General features: G+C 39.6%; 8 non-coding genes across 8 annotated transcripts; 5 read left to right on the top strand and 3 right to left on the bottom strand.

The window, feature by feature from the left end:
* Positions 1–95: 95 nt before the first annotated feature.
* On the top strand, positions 96–210 carry LOC134603857 (U5 spliceosomal RNA). Its single transcript, XR_010090598.1, has one exon. It is a non-coding gene; the product is annotated as a U5 spliceosomal RNA (small nuclear RNA).
* A 1,639-nt stretch (positions 211–1,849) lies between these two features.
* Positions 1,850–1,964, top strand: LOC134603838 (U5 spliceosomal RNA). Its single transcript, XR_010090580.1, has one exon. It is a non-coding gene; the product is annotated as a U5 spliceosomal RNA (small nuclear RNA).
* Positions 1,965–3,624: 1,660 nt separating this feature from the next.
* LOC134603788 (U5 spliceosomal RNA) lies at positions 3,625–3,739 on the top strand. The gene has a single exon (XR_010090534.1). It is a non-coding gene; the product is annotated as a U5 spliceosomal RNA (small nuclear RNA).
* Positions 3,740–4,598: 859 nt separating this feature from the next.
* LOC134603787 (U5 spliceosomal RNA) lies at positions 4,599–4,713 on the top strand. Its single transcript, XR_010090533.1, has one exon. It is a non-coding gene; the product is annotated as a U5 spliceosomal RNA (small nuclear RNA).
* A 2,343-nt stretch (positions 4,714–7,056) lies between these two features.
* On the top strand, positions 7,057–7,171 carry LOC134603821 (U5 spliceosomal RNA). Its single transcript, XR_010090565.1, has one exon. It is a non-coding gene; the product is annotated as a U5 spliceosomal RNA (small nuclear RNA).
* A 638-nt stretch (positions 7,172–7,809) lies between these two features.
* On the bottom strand, positions 7,810–7,950 carry LOC134603750 (U4 spliceosomal RNA). The gene has a single exon (XR_010090498.1). It is a non-coding gene; the product is annotated as a U4 spliceosomal RNA (small nuclear RNA).
* A 1,397-nt stretch (positions 7,951–9,347) lies between these two features.
* Positions 9,348–9,564, bottom strand: LOC134603729 (small nucleolar RNA U3). Its single transcript, XR_010090480.1, has one exon. It is a non-coding gene; the product is annotated as a small nucleolar RNA U3 (small nucleolar RNA).
* Positions 9,565–12,296: 2,732 nt separating this feature from the next.
* Positions 12,297–12,368, bottom strand: TRNAE-CUC (transfer RNA glutamic acid (anticodon CUC)). Its single transcript has one exon. It is a non-coding gene; the product is annotated as a tRNA-Glu (tRNA).
* Positions 12,369–17,280: the final 4,912 nt, after the last annotated feature.

Raw genomic sequence — 17,280 nt, 5'->3', positions numbered from 1 at the left:
TGGATTCTCCATGTTGCAGTTTATTGTAGTATTGCTCTCCATATGTTTAGAAGCACATGTCTGAAACTGATGTGCTACCGTGACTTTTTGGTTGCATGCTCTGGTTTCTCTTCAGACCGAATAAATCTTTCGCCTTTTACTAAAGATTTCCGTGGAGAGGAACAACCATGAGTTTCATTCAATTTTTTGAGGCCTGACCTGTGTCAGGTTAAATAATTGTTTAATAAAAGAGACCATTATAGTAATTAGAACAAATCTTTTGCTGTTCTGAATATGTCATTGCCTTCTACGGCCGAAAGGTCTCTAAAGTGTAAAGGCGATATGTGTATGGACAAGATAATGGTCATTATTTGTCACATCTTAAGTACATCTTTCTAAAATGAGATTCTTGTCCCTTATGTCTGCTCACTCGCCTTCCCTTCTTTTTATCCTTTCTTTGTCTTGGTCTTCCAATATCTTTTCTTCTATTTTTAGCTTTCTTCATGAGCTCTGGAATAGACTAGCTTCTAATATAGGGGGCCCCCACCCACCCCCTTATCCGAATAGCCCGAATTTTGTCCAAATTCACATTCGGACCGAAACGAATTGCAGACTCTCTCTCTCGTTTTCCGTGGGAGCGGTTCAGGCAGGCATCACCGGAGGGCCTGCCCTGTCTGGAAGTGATGTGGAAGCTTAGGACGTCATGCTTGCAGGATGGGTGAGGTCTTCGCTATCTCCTGCTACATGGAAGGCGTATGAGAGGGTCTGGCAGGATTGGTACCGACTGGTGGCGCAGGTAGGGTCAATTAAGGGGTATTGCTATTTACTGACTAAACCGGCTTGGGAGGGGTGTATTAACAAGTGCATGTCAGCACTAGCCTTAAACCATATGTTTTAGTTTTAATATGTTTTGGATCATTGTCCGCGTTAACGCACCTATTTTATTACTGGTTTTGCAGGATAATTATTTTAATAAATTGTCTGCAGCTTTATCTTATACCCATAATCGGTGTTGTGTTTTATTTACTATACCAAGCTTTGTATTTGCTAGAGCAAGCTTAAACATTGCAGGTACAACCTGGAAATGTAGTGTTGAGGAAAGTGTGGACAAAGGACGACACTGGCGTTCACATGGTTAACAGCTGCAGGACGCAACAGTTGCTCAAAGAATTCATGTAACAGCATATCAACTCGGGGCGTACCTAATTTACATACCCACAATGCTTTGCAAAACAAAATGGCCATTTTTATTTACGTATTCAAATAATGCTAAGTTTTTTTTTTTGTCATTCTTTCTTTTATTGGGGTACTGGGGTGTAGTGTACAAAAAAATAAAGGGAGGGTGCAATAGTAGATAGGCGCATATTACATTTGTGTAGTATTACGAAAGCACTCTTGAAATTAATAGCCTCTTTGAACTTTTTTGGAAAACAAGCAATGCAGTCTACAAACAGGAAATGTAGTTTTGAGGGATGTGTGGACAAAGTACGACCCCAGCAATCACATGGTTAACAGCTGCAGGGCTCAACAGTTAGACAAAGCATGCAGTCAACAGCATGTCAGCTGGGTACGTGCCTAATTTACATACCCACAATGCATTGCAAGGCATGATGGCCATGTTCAATTAGCTACTAAATTAATAACAGTTTTTAAGAGGCAATACCGTACACGGTATGTTTTTTATTTAACCCCTTTTAAGGACACAACTTCTGGAATAAAAGGGAATCATGACGGAATATATCCGTCATGTGTCCTTAAGGCGGTAATAATTATACTGGATTCTCCATGTTGCAGTTTATTGTAGTATTGCTCTCCATATGTTTAGAAGCACATGTCTGAAACTGATGTGCTACTGTGACTTTTTGGTTGCATACTCTGGTTTCTCTTCAGACCGAATAAATCTTTCGCCTTTTACTAAAGATTTCCGTGGAGAGGAACAACCATGAGTTTCACTCAATTTTTTGAGGCCTGACCTGCGTCAGGTTAAATAATTGTTTAATAAAAGAGACCATTATAGTAATTAGAACAAATCTTTTGCTGTTCTGAATATATCATTGCCTTCTACGGCCGAAAGGTCTCTAAAGTGTAAAGGCGATATGTGTATGGACAAGATAATGGCCATTATTTGTCACATCTTAAGTACGTCTTTCTAAAATGAGATTCTTGTCCCTTATGTCTGCTCACTCGCCTTCCTTTCTTTTTATCCTTTCTTTGTCTTGGTCTTCCAATATCTTTTCTTCTATTTTTAGCTTTCTTCATGAGCTCTGGAACAGACTAGCTTCTAATATAGGGGGCCCCCACCCACCCCCTTATCCGAATAGCCCGAATTTTGTCCAAATTCACATTCGGACCGAAACGAATTGCACATGTCTAACAAATAGTGATAATAATAGTAGAATAAATAAAGATAGTAACTGTAGTATAAAATGATATGGTCTGGTTCTTCCTGGAAGGGACACTACATGTGTAATAGAAACATGAAAGGATAAGTAAACTATCCAAAAAGAATCCGATACAAATACGTGGATACAATGTTGCTAATCCACCACTAGATGTCACTCAATAGCCGTATAAAGTCCTGTAGGAAATTGCAACATAGTAGCTGAAATTCTACAAGATATTATAGTTTCCTATTTTCATGTAGAGTGATTCCCCAGGCTATAGTATGAATCTAGGAGTCAAAAAAATATATAAATCTTGGGCAACAGGGAAGGTGCCAATTGGTCCCTATTATAGTCTAACAATTAGCCAAATAGCTAGTCCCTACGTATTTGTCAGCCGGCACATGTCCCCTCCATGCTCTGAGCCCAATAATCAAGTAGTGCAAGATTAGTTTCAATAAATAACCCTATGCCCAACCATATAAAGAGGGATTGAGAAACCCTATTGGAGAAAGCCAGAGTAAGGTATAGGCATCCCCAACTCCGAAGGCTGGTGTCAAAAGTTAAAGTACAGTCTAAGAGCCTCCTGGTTCGGGAGATACACCAGAAAGCCCCCTTCCAGTTTGTCCAGTTCTTGTAACAATGATTATGCAAATTGTGTTAGTTGTTAAATGTCAGTTCTTGCAAATGGCCCAACAGTACATAAAGTAATATGTCCTATTGTGTTTTACACCCCACCTCCTATAGACTGTAAGCTCGTTTGAGTAGGGTCATCTTCAACCTATGGTTCTTGTAAGTTTTCTTGTAATTGTCCTCTTTATAGGTAAATCCCCCCTCTTATAATATTGTAAAGCTCTACGGAATCTGTTGGCGCTATATAAATGGCAATAATAATAATAATAATAATTTGTTTCTTAGTTATAAACAGTAAATGTAGTTTTGAGGGTTTAGACAAAGCGCAACCCCAGCACTCACATGGTTAACAGCTGCAGGGCTCAACAGTTAGACAAAGCATGCAACTGTTTTGCGAGCTGGGGGCGTGCCTAATTTACATACCCATATTGCATTGCAAAAAATAATGGCCATTTTTATGTACTTGTTAAAATAATGATAAGCTTTTAATACATATTATGATGTGTGTTCATTTAATATTTAATCATACCGGATTCTCCAAGCTACCTTCTCTCTAAATGCGTAAGGATTCTCTCTATATGCTTAAGAGGACATTTGTGAACCCGCTCTGCTACTCCGGTAGGCATTTGGCATACTCTGGTTTCTCTTCAGACCGAATAAATCTTTCGCCTTTTACTAAAGATTTCCGTGGAGAGGAACAACCATGAGTTTCACTCAATTTTTTGAGGCCTGAGTAATGTCAGGCTACATTAAGTGGTAAAATGTCAGATTTAAGTAACAAGTGAAACAGAGCATCCATTGAAATGATTACATTATCAATTAAATCTTAGTGCAAAATAAATCAAATATAAATATGCGACTAAATATTTGTTTAATAGTATCATTCTTTCATCCGTGTCATCATGCCTATAATTTCACTTTCCTAAGACACTGTCAATAATTGCCAGAGACAAAGTAAAGTCATTAAAAAAGAATTTCAAATATTTTCAGTATTTGTTCTGGAGATAATTCTGTGTCCAAAATTTGCCTGTGAACCCACACAAGTAAAACATTAAAATATGCATAATAATATAAAACCACACGTCAATTACCTTCAATAATGGCAATTATTTTTACTCACTGAATTTAAATTAACATTAAATCTTAATTAAAGCATCTACCAGCATGCTCTCCTCTCTTTGAATATTTGCATACGTTAAATAACTACATATCCCTGCATGCTCTTGTTTCTTGAATTCTGTGCACTACGATGAACTACACATCCCAGCATGCACTACTTTCGGGTACACTCAAAATATACCGAGCATTTTTTCTCATTCTGGAATCGGACAGACTCAACAGATAGACAAAGCATGTGTTTAACACCATGCTAGCTGGGGGCGTGCCTAATTTACATACCCACAATGCTTTGCAAAAAATAATGCCCATTTTTATGTACTTGTTAAAATAATGATAAGCTTTTAATACATACTATGATGTGTGTTCATTTAATAATTAATCATACCGGATTCTCCAAGCTACCTTCTCTCTAAATGATTAAGGATTTTCTCTATATGCTTAAGAGGACATTTGTGAACCCGCTCTGCTACTCCGGTTGCCATTTGCATACTCTGGTTTCTCTTCAGACCGAATAAATCTTTCGCCTTTTACTAAAGATTTCCGTGGAGAGGAACAACCATGAGTTTCACTCAATTTTTTGAGGCCTGAGTAATGTCAGGCTACAATAAGTGGTAAAATGTCAGATTTAAGTAACAAGTGAAACAAAGCATCTCATTGAAATGGTTACATTATCAATTAAATCTTAGTGCAAAATAAATCAAATATAAATATGCGACTAAATATTTGTTTAATAGTATCATTCTTTCATCCGTGTGATCATACCTATAATTTCACTTTCCTAAGACACTGTCAATAATTGCCAGAGACAAAGTAAAGTCATTAAAAAAGAATTTCATATATTTTCAGTATTTGCTCTGGAGATACTTCTGTGTCCAAAATTTGCCTGTGAACCCACACAAGTAAAACATTAAAATATGCATAATAAGGGGGCGGAGTCTGGTTGCCGAGCGGACCAGACGTGTGTCGTGCTGGCTCCTGCATTTGGCACCGATTAATCAACGAAACTGTCTAATTCAAGGCAAAATACCAGGTCAGCTGGGCATGATCTAAGCAGAGGGAGTCCCGGTGGCCTTCTGGATACCACACAAGCGACTATTACACAGATAACTGGATTCAGAGATTTGAGGCCTACTCGTGACAGAGAGGGGGAGAGGCGGCCGCTCTCCTCGTTCTTCAGCTACCCGTGGGACCCCACAATACTGCTTTTGATCCTCCCTTCCCCCCTCCCCCCCAGGACTGGTGGGGGTTATCCCGGTCCCCACTGGAGAACCCTCTGATTCACTCTAGTGGACTTTAACAAGCACCAGCAACGCCGGTGACTGCAGCCTGCCAGGCAAGATGACTGCCTTCCAAGTGGATACCCCCACACAAGCTCCCCGCCAGGTGCCTATGGATGCAGAGCCATGGCTGATAGCATTTGACAGAATCTGTGCCCAATTCTGGGCCAAGATGGCAAGGAGACAAGCATATACCTTACCCAGGGATCCACACGTTCAGGCTCAGCTCAGGCCTACGGGCTGCAGAGATCAAAGGAAGCACCTGAAGCGCACCTCACGCAGAGTCCAGACAGGGAAGAAGTTGCCTCCGGGCAGACCACCAAAGCGGCAACGCCGACAGCCCAACAAGCCACTCCATGGTAGCATCAGAAGACGGCACTCTGGTTGGCACAGTAGCTCCATGCGCAGATCGCGCCATTTGAGGGTTCCCGCTCAGAGGGGTCGGCCACATGCACCGCAGAGACCCAGAAGCCACGTGCCTGGTGATGATCTGTACCGGAGCCCGAGCAGAACAACACGAGAGTGCAGCGGTACCTGTGACTGGGAGGGCACCCACACGGGGCTAAACAGACTCTGGCTGTTATGTATCTGCAGCCTCCCATCTCTTGGCATCGGCTAGGCAGCCCCCAAAGACACACACAACACGCATACAATGCTTGCGGTACCCACATATTGAAATGGCAAGCAACCCAGTGGTTATTTTTTTAAATTTTATTTTATTATCTCCTGCTATACAGGTAGACCCTCTTCTTATATTTAAAGCTTACTAGTAATGTTAATTTAGGCAGTGCCGCCGGGCAAACGACCTTGGGTACACTCCCATGCTGTCCTCCGCAGACTACCCTCTCCCTGTTCAGCATGTTACACAGGGAACTACCTAATTTCTAGCCTGTCTCGTTAATATTCTGTTATACCACACACAGTCAGACACCAAGCCTAACATAAGCCTACTAGCCTCCTTTCTGACTAACACTAAAGTGTGATGTCCTACAAAATATATAAAATGTGCATACCCACAGCCACACTGTTTTAAATTCTGTGTAAATCTTATGTGTGCTGTTGCTGTTGTGGCAAGACATGCTTGTACTGTTTTATGTGCACGACAAAAATAAAGAATTAAAAAAAATATGCATAATAATATAAAACCACACGTCAATTACCTTCAATAATGGCAATTATTTTTACTCACTAAATTTAAATTAACAATAAATCTTAATTAAAGCATCTACCAGCATGCTCTCCTCTCTTTGAATATTTGCATACGTAGAATAACTACATATCCCTGCATGCTCTTGTTTCTTGAAATCTGTGCACTAACATGATGAACTACACATCCCAGCATGCACTACTTCCGGGTACACTCAAAATACACCGAGCATTTATTCTCATTCTGGACAGACTCAACAGATAGACAAAGCATGTGCTTAACACCATGCTAGCTGGGGGCGTGCCTAATTTACATACCCACAATGCTTTGCAAAAAATAATGCCCATTTTCATCTATGTAGTAAAATAATGATAATCTTTTCATACATATTATGTTGTGTGCAAGTTTATGTGATAATTAATTATGCCGGATTCTCCGAGCTACGTCTTAACTAAGGATTTCTCTATATGCTTAAGAGGACATTTATGAACCCGGTCTGCGACTGAGATTTAAGTTTATCATACTCTGGTTTCTCTTCAGACCGAATAAATCTTTCGCCTTTTACTAAAGATTTCCGTGGAGAGGAACAACCATGAGTTTCACTCAATTTTTAGAGGCCTGACACGTATCAGGCTACATAACAAATGTATAAAATCAGATTTAAATAACAAACTAAACAATGGAATCAGTTTCAATGGTAATGTTACCAACTAAATTCTAGGGCAAAAAATAAAATGTACATGCATGATAAAATATTACAGTATTGTTTTAAAGTGTCATTTGTTCATCCATATAATCCTACCAGTAAGTTCAGTTTCCAGAGACAAAATAAAGTCATTAATTAGAAATGTCACATATTTCTCAGAATTTAATCTGGAGATTATTTTATGTCCAAGATGTTAAAATTGTAAAGTGTTACAGAGCAATAGTAGCAATAGTAAAAATCTCCCAGCATGCTTAACTGTCATGGAATCAGGGCACATACAAACTGACAGGCGTCAAATGTTTGGGTATCAGCAAGTACCATTACGTTCTGTAGACAGGGGACTGCAAATCAGGAATAACACAATACATGTTTAGAGACAAGGCAAAGTAATATTCTAAAAGTAAAAACCCTTGTTTTTTTTGCATTATATGAGTTTATGAGCATTTATTTCTTAAACCAAATATTAAAAAAAAGTAATTCTAAGTGAATCTTACATTAGACAAACAATAAATCAATCTTGTTGAAAAATAGTTAAATATATTTTTATTGTTGTACATGCAATTTCAGTCTCCTTAGAGACTGTCAAAAATTGCCATTGCTGACTATATTTCAAGTCATCATGGCGGGGTATTGGTAAAAGTTTTCAATTAGCAATAATCACGCCTCGGATAAACCTCATTGGCTACGATACTGCCACTGCGCAAAGCTAACTCATATGATCAAAGTGCACAGTCAACATTCAGAAAACTCTCATTTGCGTTGTGGAGAGACATGTGTGCATGCTAGGTCTGTGCTATGCATTCTGGGAGGCAGTATGGTAATTACACTGCGAATAGGCTACCAATCCTCAGGCTGTTCCCAGGAGACTGAATTAGAGACAAATTGTAAATCGGATATTTCTCTTAGCTTCCTATCTGATGAGGTGACCAAGGACTGAGGTAAGCAAAATAAGTTTTATTTTAACCCTTTCTGCACTACGGGGAGGTGGGGAGGTGGGGAGGTGCAAGGGAGGGGAAGCTATAGTGCCAGGAAAAAAACCTTTAAGTAAGATTCCTGGCTCTCATACCCAGAGGGCTTGGAGGCGTGGCTTGAAGCTATTAATCGTTTAATATTAGATTTCGGCAATTCGTACTGCAGGCACTATAACAACTTCAATAAGATGAAGTTCTGTAAGTTCAATAAGATGAAGTTGTTAAAGTGCAGGTAGTGTCCCTTTAAAGGACTGATTTCTCTTTAAATAAGTCCTTTTATAAAGTAAGAAAGCAGGGACACTCTTACTGCCTAAAGCTTTTGTACCTACCTGATCTAGCAGCTTCTTATCCCTATTATAAATGTTGCAGTACTGTTTATGGACTGTGTTACATTGTACAGCACCCACTTTGTGCTTGAACACAGGAAATTCAGAAATTCAGAGTGTTATAAAAGCCTATGGACATTACAGCAAATATGCTTCCCACTGTCTTACGCGGTGTATTTATTATCTAACATAGAAGGACAGAAAACAGGACTGGGAACAAGTTTTAAGTGATCAGTAAACAGTTTAAATAGAACATTTTAGAACAGATCGGTAGCAAACTTTAATTTCTGGCGAAATCGAGATTCTTGAAAGAATTTGGAAGTGAACGGGTTAATTCACCCCATGTGTGAGAGTTTGATCCAATGCACCGGGGGACACAGGGGATTGAAATTTACTCTGTAATACTCACTAAACCAGAGTTAAAATGAGTACTTAATATAGATAATAAGTACTCTCCCTCCCCCCGCTGGATGTTAGGAAGCAGACACAAACCTTTTCAGTATGTGTACATTTAGTAAGAAATCAGACAATGTTTTAAATGGAATGCAATACATACAGCTACCAACAGATGACGTAAATACTGATAGATTTCAGAACATACACTTTGCAGCCAACAGATGGCGCATGACTGACAAATGATTACACACGACAAAAAAAGCCAAGAAATAACGCACACACTAATTAAAACATAGATAACAAATGAGACAATTTCAAAAACCCTGACGAGATATCTTTGTTAAGATAGTTGTAATAATATTTATTATAGATGCTTGCTTACGTAATCTATTCATTGACAGAGTATGTAGTAACCACTCAGCTTGTGTTCTCTCCCTCCTACTCTCCAATTAAGGAAATAGGAACGGTCATCAACAGCAACCAGCAGCTACAATAAAGCAGCACTGGGAGCCCACTTCACGCTCAGGAGAAAACACTCAAGCTCTTCCTCGTGGGTACTGAGTTTGGACACTTTAGAGCACATTTCACCAGTTACAAACTATAGAAATGATCCCTGAAAGTATAGTCTTAATGAACCTTTACTACAAGCAAAGAACAGGCTGCCAAAGGTTTCTATTACACATGTGGTGACATTCCGTACATTTCACATTTACACAAACATAAACAATATTATCAAACAAAATTTTTAAAAAATAATTCCTGAAGTTTCATAGGATTGCAATGCTTTTAAATAAAATTGACAAGATTGTTGGTGTGAAATAACAATGGCTTATTTTGCATACAACACGCCCACTAGCCAATGAGTCACAGCTTTCAGTTTGCAGGATTCTCTCAAAACTCCCACACTGCTCCCATACACACAGCCACATTCTATAACAGCGACTATCCTTCCCAATATCTTACTCAGTGTAATTATTATTATTCAGCATAAGACAAGGACAGTAAACAGGACTGTGGAAACAATTTTGTATTGATCAGTAAACAGTTTCAATGAAAATTTTTAGAACAGATCTGTACCAAAGTAAGTGTCAACTCGGGATGGAAGAGGTGCAGTATATAGGACACCGGGTGGGGTGCAAAAACTGGAACCGGCCAAGATAGAGGCAGTCGCTAGCTGGCCCAGTTCCCGCACCAAAACCCAAGTGCCTGCCTTCCTAGGGACTGCGGGGTCCTACAGGAAATTTGTCCCCAATTATAGCGCCATTGCTAAACCCCTCACCAACCTGACCCGCAAGAACCTGCCCCGACAGGTAGCTTGGACCCCAGAGTGAGAGCAGGCATTCCAAGCTCTCAAGGACACCCTGGTAAAAGCCCCTGTGCTGGCTGCCTCAATCACAGGAAAAGTTTTCTCGTCCACACAGATGCCTCTATGTTCGGACTGGGAGCAGTACTGAGCCAGGTCGGGGACGATGGCAGTTACCTCAGCAGGAAGCTCTTACCCAGGAGGTAAGCTACGCCGCCATCGAAAAGAAGTGCCTGGCGTTGGTGTGGGCACTCAAAAAACTGCTGCCGTACTTGTATGGACAGCAATTTACCCTGCTCACGGATCACAACCCGTTGGTGTGGCTTAACCGGGTCTTTGGGGAGAATGCCAGGTTTTTACGGTGGAGCCTGGCCCTGCAGCCGTATGACATTGCCATTAACTACAGACCCGGTAAGCAGAATGGCAATGCCGATGACCTGTCCAGGAAAATCGCCCTGGACAAGTGATCCATGGGTGCTTTCCCCGGACATCAACAGGTTGATCCGCTGGGATCCACCTGGATGCCGACTAGTGGTTAAGGGGGAGCTTTGTAGCGGGATCACCACTAAACCGTAAAGTGTGGTAGTGTATTTGCCTATGTTCCCCATGTATTCGTGATTACTTGTGTGTTTTACCTTCTCCCCGTTCGGGAGACTGCGTACGAACACAGCCCGTTCGTCTCACGAACGGGGACCACCCCAATACCCCATTTAGAATTTTTATTTAGAATGTTCACACCTCGCTAACGACTTGTGGAAACCACAAATTGCAAGGGAAGCTTTGGCGTGTGCCGACCCGTTCGTTAGACGAACGCCATCCAAGGGAGCACTCGCAGATTGGTTCTCACCTCGTTCGGCTCCCAAAAGAGGACCTCCCCAGCGACCCTTGGAGTGTTCACACTAATCAATTAGAATGTTGGCAACTTGTAATATAAGTGTGAAACCGCAAGGGAAGTAATTAATGAGTGCTTCCCTGGGTGGCCGCCATTCGTATAGATGAACGCCGGTCAGGGGGAGCATTCGTGTACGGAAAGGAGGCGCTTCCCTTGCTTGGTTTCACCCAGGTACCCCGTGAACAGAGGCTGTTCATGCTGGTTACCATTCTGGGGGTCCCTGAGATTGATGGGGACACTCTGTGTGGACAATGGCGGTTTGGCGGGCTTTCTGTACCTGGGAGCCCAGGAGGCGGGAATCTTTCACACGCACAGGCCCTTGGGAAGGGACATGGTGTGGCAGGAACAGGGGACAAAGGGACTAGGGACCCGGATCCAATATACGACCCCTGGGAGGGGAAGGACAAAGGGAGGGGACATTGTCTTTTACCTGTTTTCCACCCCCTTGCATGGGGAGAGTATAAAGCCGAGTGTGGCCAATAAAGCTTGTTGTTGTACCCCGGGAACTGTGTGTCGTCTAGTTACTGGGGGAAAATGGGTCTGGTCAATAATTAATAGCGGAGGTAACCAGCCGGGTTACCCAGGGTCTGTTACACTAACATACTCTGCTTTCTTGCCTTTTACTAAAGATTTCTGTGGAAAGGAGCAGCTTTTATGAAATCTGACAAAGGTCAGGCTATATAATTGTTTTTAAAAAATTGTTTTTAAAAAAAAATTATTTTATGGTTGTTATAATGCCCGAAAGAATTATTTGTGTAAATCTGGCTACGTATTTGCACTCCTACTCCAAAGCAAAAGTGTCTCTAAACGTCAAAAACAATGTGTGTGTGGCTCACTTAACAGCCATTATTCAACACTTCTCAAGTTCATTGTACAACGAGCTCTGGAATAGACTAGCTTCAGGTTGACCAAATAGTTAGCCATTCTCTTCACTTATGTTTTTTGCTTTAACTTTTATTTTTATTTGGGTGCTATTAGCATTTTTTTCAAGTGGGCATTGTTCTTCTCTGTATGTTACTTGGTATTCTGGTAAGACAACAAAAATATATGCTATATTTCTAATGTTTCCTCTTTTTTCGAAAGTCATATAATAGCACTTTCCTGCTAGTGTTGAGAGTGATATAATTTAAAAAAAAAAACCATCAAATAATTATTGAAAACTACTATTCCCTGACCGGGAATCGAACCCGGGCCGCGGCGGTGAGAGCGCCGAATCCTAACCACTAGACCACCAGGGAAAGATGCAAAATGTCAATTAACGTAAATGTAAATTGAAAGACATGAACCACCTTCAATCTCAGAAATAACAGTAAATTCAATCCACATAGGAATTCCTTATAGCCTTAGAACTTAATATAAAATATGTGGAAACTATACAGTATGAGATTACTAACATGCATTTCTTTAGTCACCCATTTATTGGCTCATGTAAATTCTGTATTGTCATACTACATAAGACAACATCTATAATCAAAGTACTGAAGTGTGGCTCAGTGGCAAGACAGCAGGCCAGGGACACAGAAGGATCCAGGTTCAGTAAAGCACCTTTGGTATGGCCCTGCCTGGATGTCACAGTGACAATTACATTAATGTCCCTTTTACCTGGACTGACTTACACTGAACAAAAGGTATTGTACGAAACTGGTTCGTGGATTGCAGGATAACACTTACAAGGAAAGGTTACAGGAACTTAACATGTATAACTTGGAGGAAAGACGTGACAGGGGGGATATGATAGAAACATTTAAATACATAAAGGGAATCAACACAGTAATGGAAGAGACTATATTTATAAGAAGAAAAACTACCACAACAAGAGGACATAGTCTTAAATTAGAGGGGCAAAGGTTTAAAAATAATATCAGGAAGTATTACTTTACTGAGAGGGTAGTGGATGTATGGAATATCCTTCCGGCTGAAGTGGTAGAGGTTAACACAGTAAAGGAGTTTAAGCATGCGTGGGATAGGCATAAGGCTATCCTAAGGCCAGGGACTAATGAAAGTATTTAAAAAAATTGGGCAGACTAGATGGGCCGAATGGTTCTTATAAAGCCAGGGACTAATGAAAGTATTTAAAAAAAAGTGGGCAGACTAGATGGGCCGAATGGTTCTTATCTGCCGTCACATTCTATGTTTCTATAACCATAAGGAGCACAAGGAATGCAGATAGGATGTTTCAATACATACATATACTTTATATGCTCCCAGAAGTCAATTTTCTATCCTTTTTTTCCCACTCCAGCTTAAACTCTATGCAGACCACTGTATTCAAGTGGATATTTTAGTTACAGCTTCCCATTGATACTGCACTGTGGTGACATTCTGTCATCAAACTAATATGGTGACCAGGGGTCATGTGACCAAGCTCATGTATGCCTTTCTCACAGTGGGATAAGCTTTACCTTTGATATGGTAATTCAATACCTTTACAGGTCAGGAAAGAGATAACCACCCCCCCCTATCCCCATTCCTTTCTGTTCCTTCTTGGCTGCGCTACTAAGCAGACCCTTAAGTAGACATGGGCTAATTTTTATCATGGTGAACTGTGAGTGGGATCTGGTTATTTTATAAGATTTAGTTGTTATTGTTAGTTAGGTTGTTGTTGCTGTTGTTGTTGTTGTTGGTATAGTTAGTTAGATTGTGTGTCATTATTTGCATGTTGTTGTTGTTTTGTCTCTGAATAAATATTTGTTAAAGTAGACGGACCAGAGTTTATATGTGTATGCGTACATAATAATTTATAGAGTTTGGTAATACACCACATGTGGCGACCATGAATTTTAGACTTCTACAACAAATGTTTGTGAGGCGCAATAACTACCATATTGATACATAATCTAAGAGCAAGAGACTTTATAGCATAGGATTCGTTGTTGAAACAAATATACAAATGTGTTTTGTTGACTGTTTTAAATTTGTGTATTGTGACTGACATATTTTGTTGCAAATTGTAGCATTTATAGGTTTCACTTTGTTTCTGTACAGTTTTAAAGTATTGGTGATAAAAAGGGAAAATTGAATAGTTTCACTGCATTGGAACCTTTGATGTTTTGGCCATTTTAATAGCCCATGTGCTGTATTGTCTCTCTCTTGTTGCAACTAACCAGAATGAAACTTAATCTATTTTAATTGTTTTCTTAGATGTTACATTTTGAGGCTTCCCTGCATTCTAAGTTTAAATAGCAAACATTTTTTGTTGTTGTTATCTTTTGTCTGTTTGAATAATTGAATTCAGGATAGGAGCATAATGTTTGTGCATTATGACTGACAGAACGTATTTTGTTGCAAATTGTAGCATTTATAGTTTAATTTTGTTTCTGCACAGTTTTAAATTATTGGTGATTAAAGGGGAAGATTGAATAGTTGCACTGCATTGGTATTATTGATGTTTCGGCCATTTTTAATAGCCCATGTGCTGTATTGTCTCTCTCCTGTTGCAACTAACTAGAACTAAACTGAATATATTGTAATTGTTTTTGGATGTTACATTTTGTACATTTTGTGGCTTTCATTGCATTCTAAGTTTAAATAGCAATCTGTTTGGTTTTTTTTTTGTTGGTTCTCTTTTGTCTGTTTGAACCATTGAATTCTGGGTAGGAGCATTGTGTTTACATGATAAAGGTATTGGGGCTAATACAGTGTGGTGGCTATTGTTTAGCCAGGTTACCATTTCCATTTTTACACTGGAGTGTGTTTAATAGAAAATGAAAAGTTTGTATTTGAGGTAAATATTATGAAGTAAAGGTGCCTAGATTTTTATATGGTTGGGAATGATCATTGTGCTGAAGTTACAGTCAGGTATTTTTCAGTTCCCATATCTTCCTTTTAAATCATTCTGTTTATTTGTAAACCCCCCACCCCCTCCCCTTAAACAAACAGGGTGGTTTTGTGTTTTGCTATCTGTGGGCATTTCTCGTATTGAGACTGTGACGTTTTTTTCTTAAAAGACAAGAGTTTGTTTGAATAGGTTAATGTAATTAAGTTTTTCAAATGGTCCAATCTCTTTGGAGCCAGTTTCAGTTGTTTTTTTAAATTAATGCCATTGTTAAAAGCTTGTTGTTGTTTTTTTTTTTTTTTTAGTCTGCTAGTCTATTTCGATTAAAGAGCTCAGTTTTAAAATGTCATTTCTGGGTACTAAGTATTTTTCTGTAGACGTACTAGAGTACTTCAAGAATGACATTGACAAACATGATGGACCATATGAGCTTCCAGAACCAGCAGGCCCCAATTGTGGAAAATATGAAGGTTTCATGGATGTTTTGACACAGATTGTTGCTAATAAAAAGTGCCATATTAAGAAAAGGAAAAGCTTGGTTGTTGCTACAATAAGGGGTTTGGCAAGCATGGTAGTCGAATTGCAGCAAGCTAATTTAGTAACCACTAATAAAATGGAAGATGCTCTTGATAAAAGAGATTGTTTTAAAATAGCTGCCCTAAGAACAAACAAAATGATCGAGGGGTTGGAGAAGGAATTAAAGGAAATAGAACAACAGAGAGATGCATATAGTGCTAAGATCACTGAACTCCAAGACCTAGTCATGGAATATAAAATGAAAATTAAAGAAAACACAAATAAATGGGATAAGGAGATTCCTAGAGTATGCCCAGACCAGTCGTATTATATATCTGAAAGTAAAGAACCAGTGCTGGGAACAAAACACAAGGGAAATGTGCCAATTGTAAATGGTGTCCCACAAGCCCCTATAATAATAACTGAACATTTTAATGTAAGAGAAATGCCTACTAGCTTCTCTAGACAGACAAGGACTATGTCAATCACAGACAAAGATAATTTCCAGAAATGGTGGGGAAGTATGCCAACTGACGACTTTAACACCTTTACACATTGGTTTATGAGGGGAGCAAATAGAGCAAAAAGAGGAGGTCTTAACTTAGAAGAATGGACAGAACTGTTAGAATATGCTATGGGTCCTTTGGCTAGCAGACTATTTGGATTTAATAACAGTGTGTCTGATCAGGCAGGAAGAATTGCTGCAACAAATTTCTATCTAGTCAGCATAGAGAAAGAAATAGCTAATATTATGATGAGGCCAGCAGATGGTCCTAGAGAGGTAGCTCAAAGGATATTGTTCTGGTATACGCTACGCCAACCTCAACAGCCTCTGGTCTTGGGCTCACCAGAACACATTGCTAAAGTAATGGAAGCCCTTCCCTGGGAGTGTCAAGAATTTGTCAGGCTTTTTGATCCAACACCAGCAGACTTAGAGATTGTACTAACTAGAGCTGACAATTGGTGGATTAAGCATCCTTCCTCAGAACAGGCCTTCTCCGTTTCAGCCATAAGAACATTCAAGGTTGACTCTGGTAGAGATTTAGATGGTAAATGGAGAAGCCAGAGGTGGGATGTACCCGAACAAGAGGGATAATGAGAACTGGACCAAAACAGGACTTTGACAAAAGATGGAGAGATCCACAGAGGGACCATAGGAATAGGGACAGTGCTAAAAGAAGCAATGTAATGGGAGATAATTGGAAAAATAGATGGGAGGGGCCTAAGGTAATCAATAATAATTGGAATAATAATAATACATGGGAGAGGCTAAAAAGGAGAGAGAATAACTGCAAAAATCACAGTTGGCAAGAAAAACAGAGAAACAACAGGAACAGTTATTGGGAGAATAATTGGAGAAGGAACCATAGATGGGATGAGCATCAGACTAATAGACGGAATTGGGATAATTGGAGGAATAAAGAAAGGAATAGAGACTACTGGGACCTAAAGAGACAGACTGAGAGATTGGAGGCAGACATGAAAGCACTTAGGGAACAGATGAGGGAGGGAAATACTGATCAATTGGGGTTCCCCAGTAATTAATAACTCCCATAATGTTTGTTGTCCTCTACATCTGTATGTATGTATGTTTGTTTTTCTTTTGTTTCTATATTTTATCTGTCTCACCATTATCTCGTAACACTCCAGTTTAAAGAGGACCTTAGTATGTATTGTTATACATATATATATATATATATTTTCATATTAAGGATAAGCCTCTAAATTCATTAATTACAGTCAGGTGGGCCAAATTCCAAATATTTTTTGTTTTTATTAGTTTAGCACGCCTGCACTGCCAGCTATGTTTTTTTTTTTGTTGTTTTTTTTTTTTGATGCTGGATTAATAATTTAAAAAA

Source organism: Pelobates fuscus, chromosome 3 (genome assembly GCF_036172605.1).
Source record: "Pelobates fuscus isolate aPelFus1 chromosome 3, aPelFus1.pri, whole genome shotgun sequence".
Taxonomy (NCBI): Eukaryota; Metazoa; Chordata; class Amphibia; order Anura; family Pelobatidae; genus Pelobates; species Pelobates fuscus.
The sequence above is the reverse complement of the archived record's forward strand: the minus strand, read 5'-3'. Positions and strand labels throughout refer to the sequence as shown.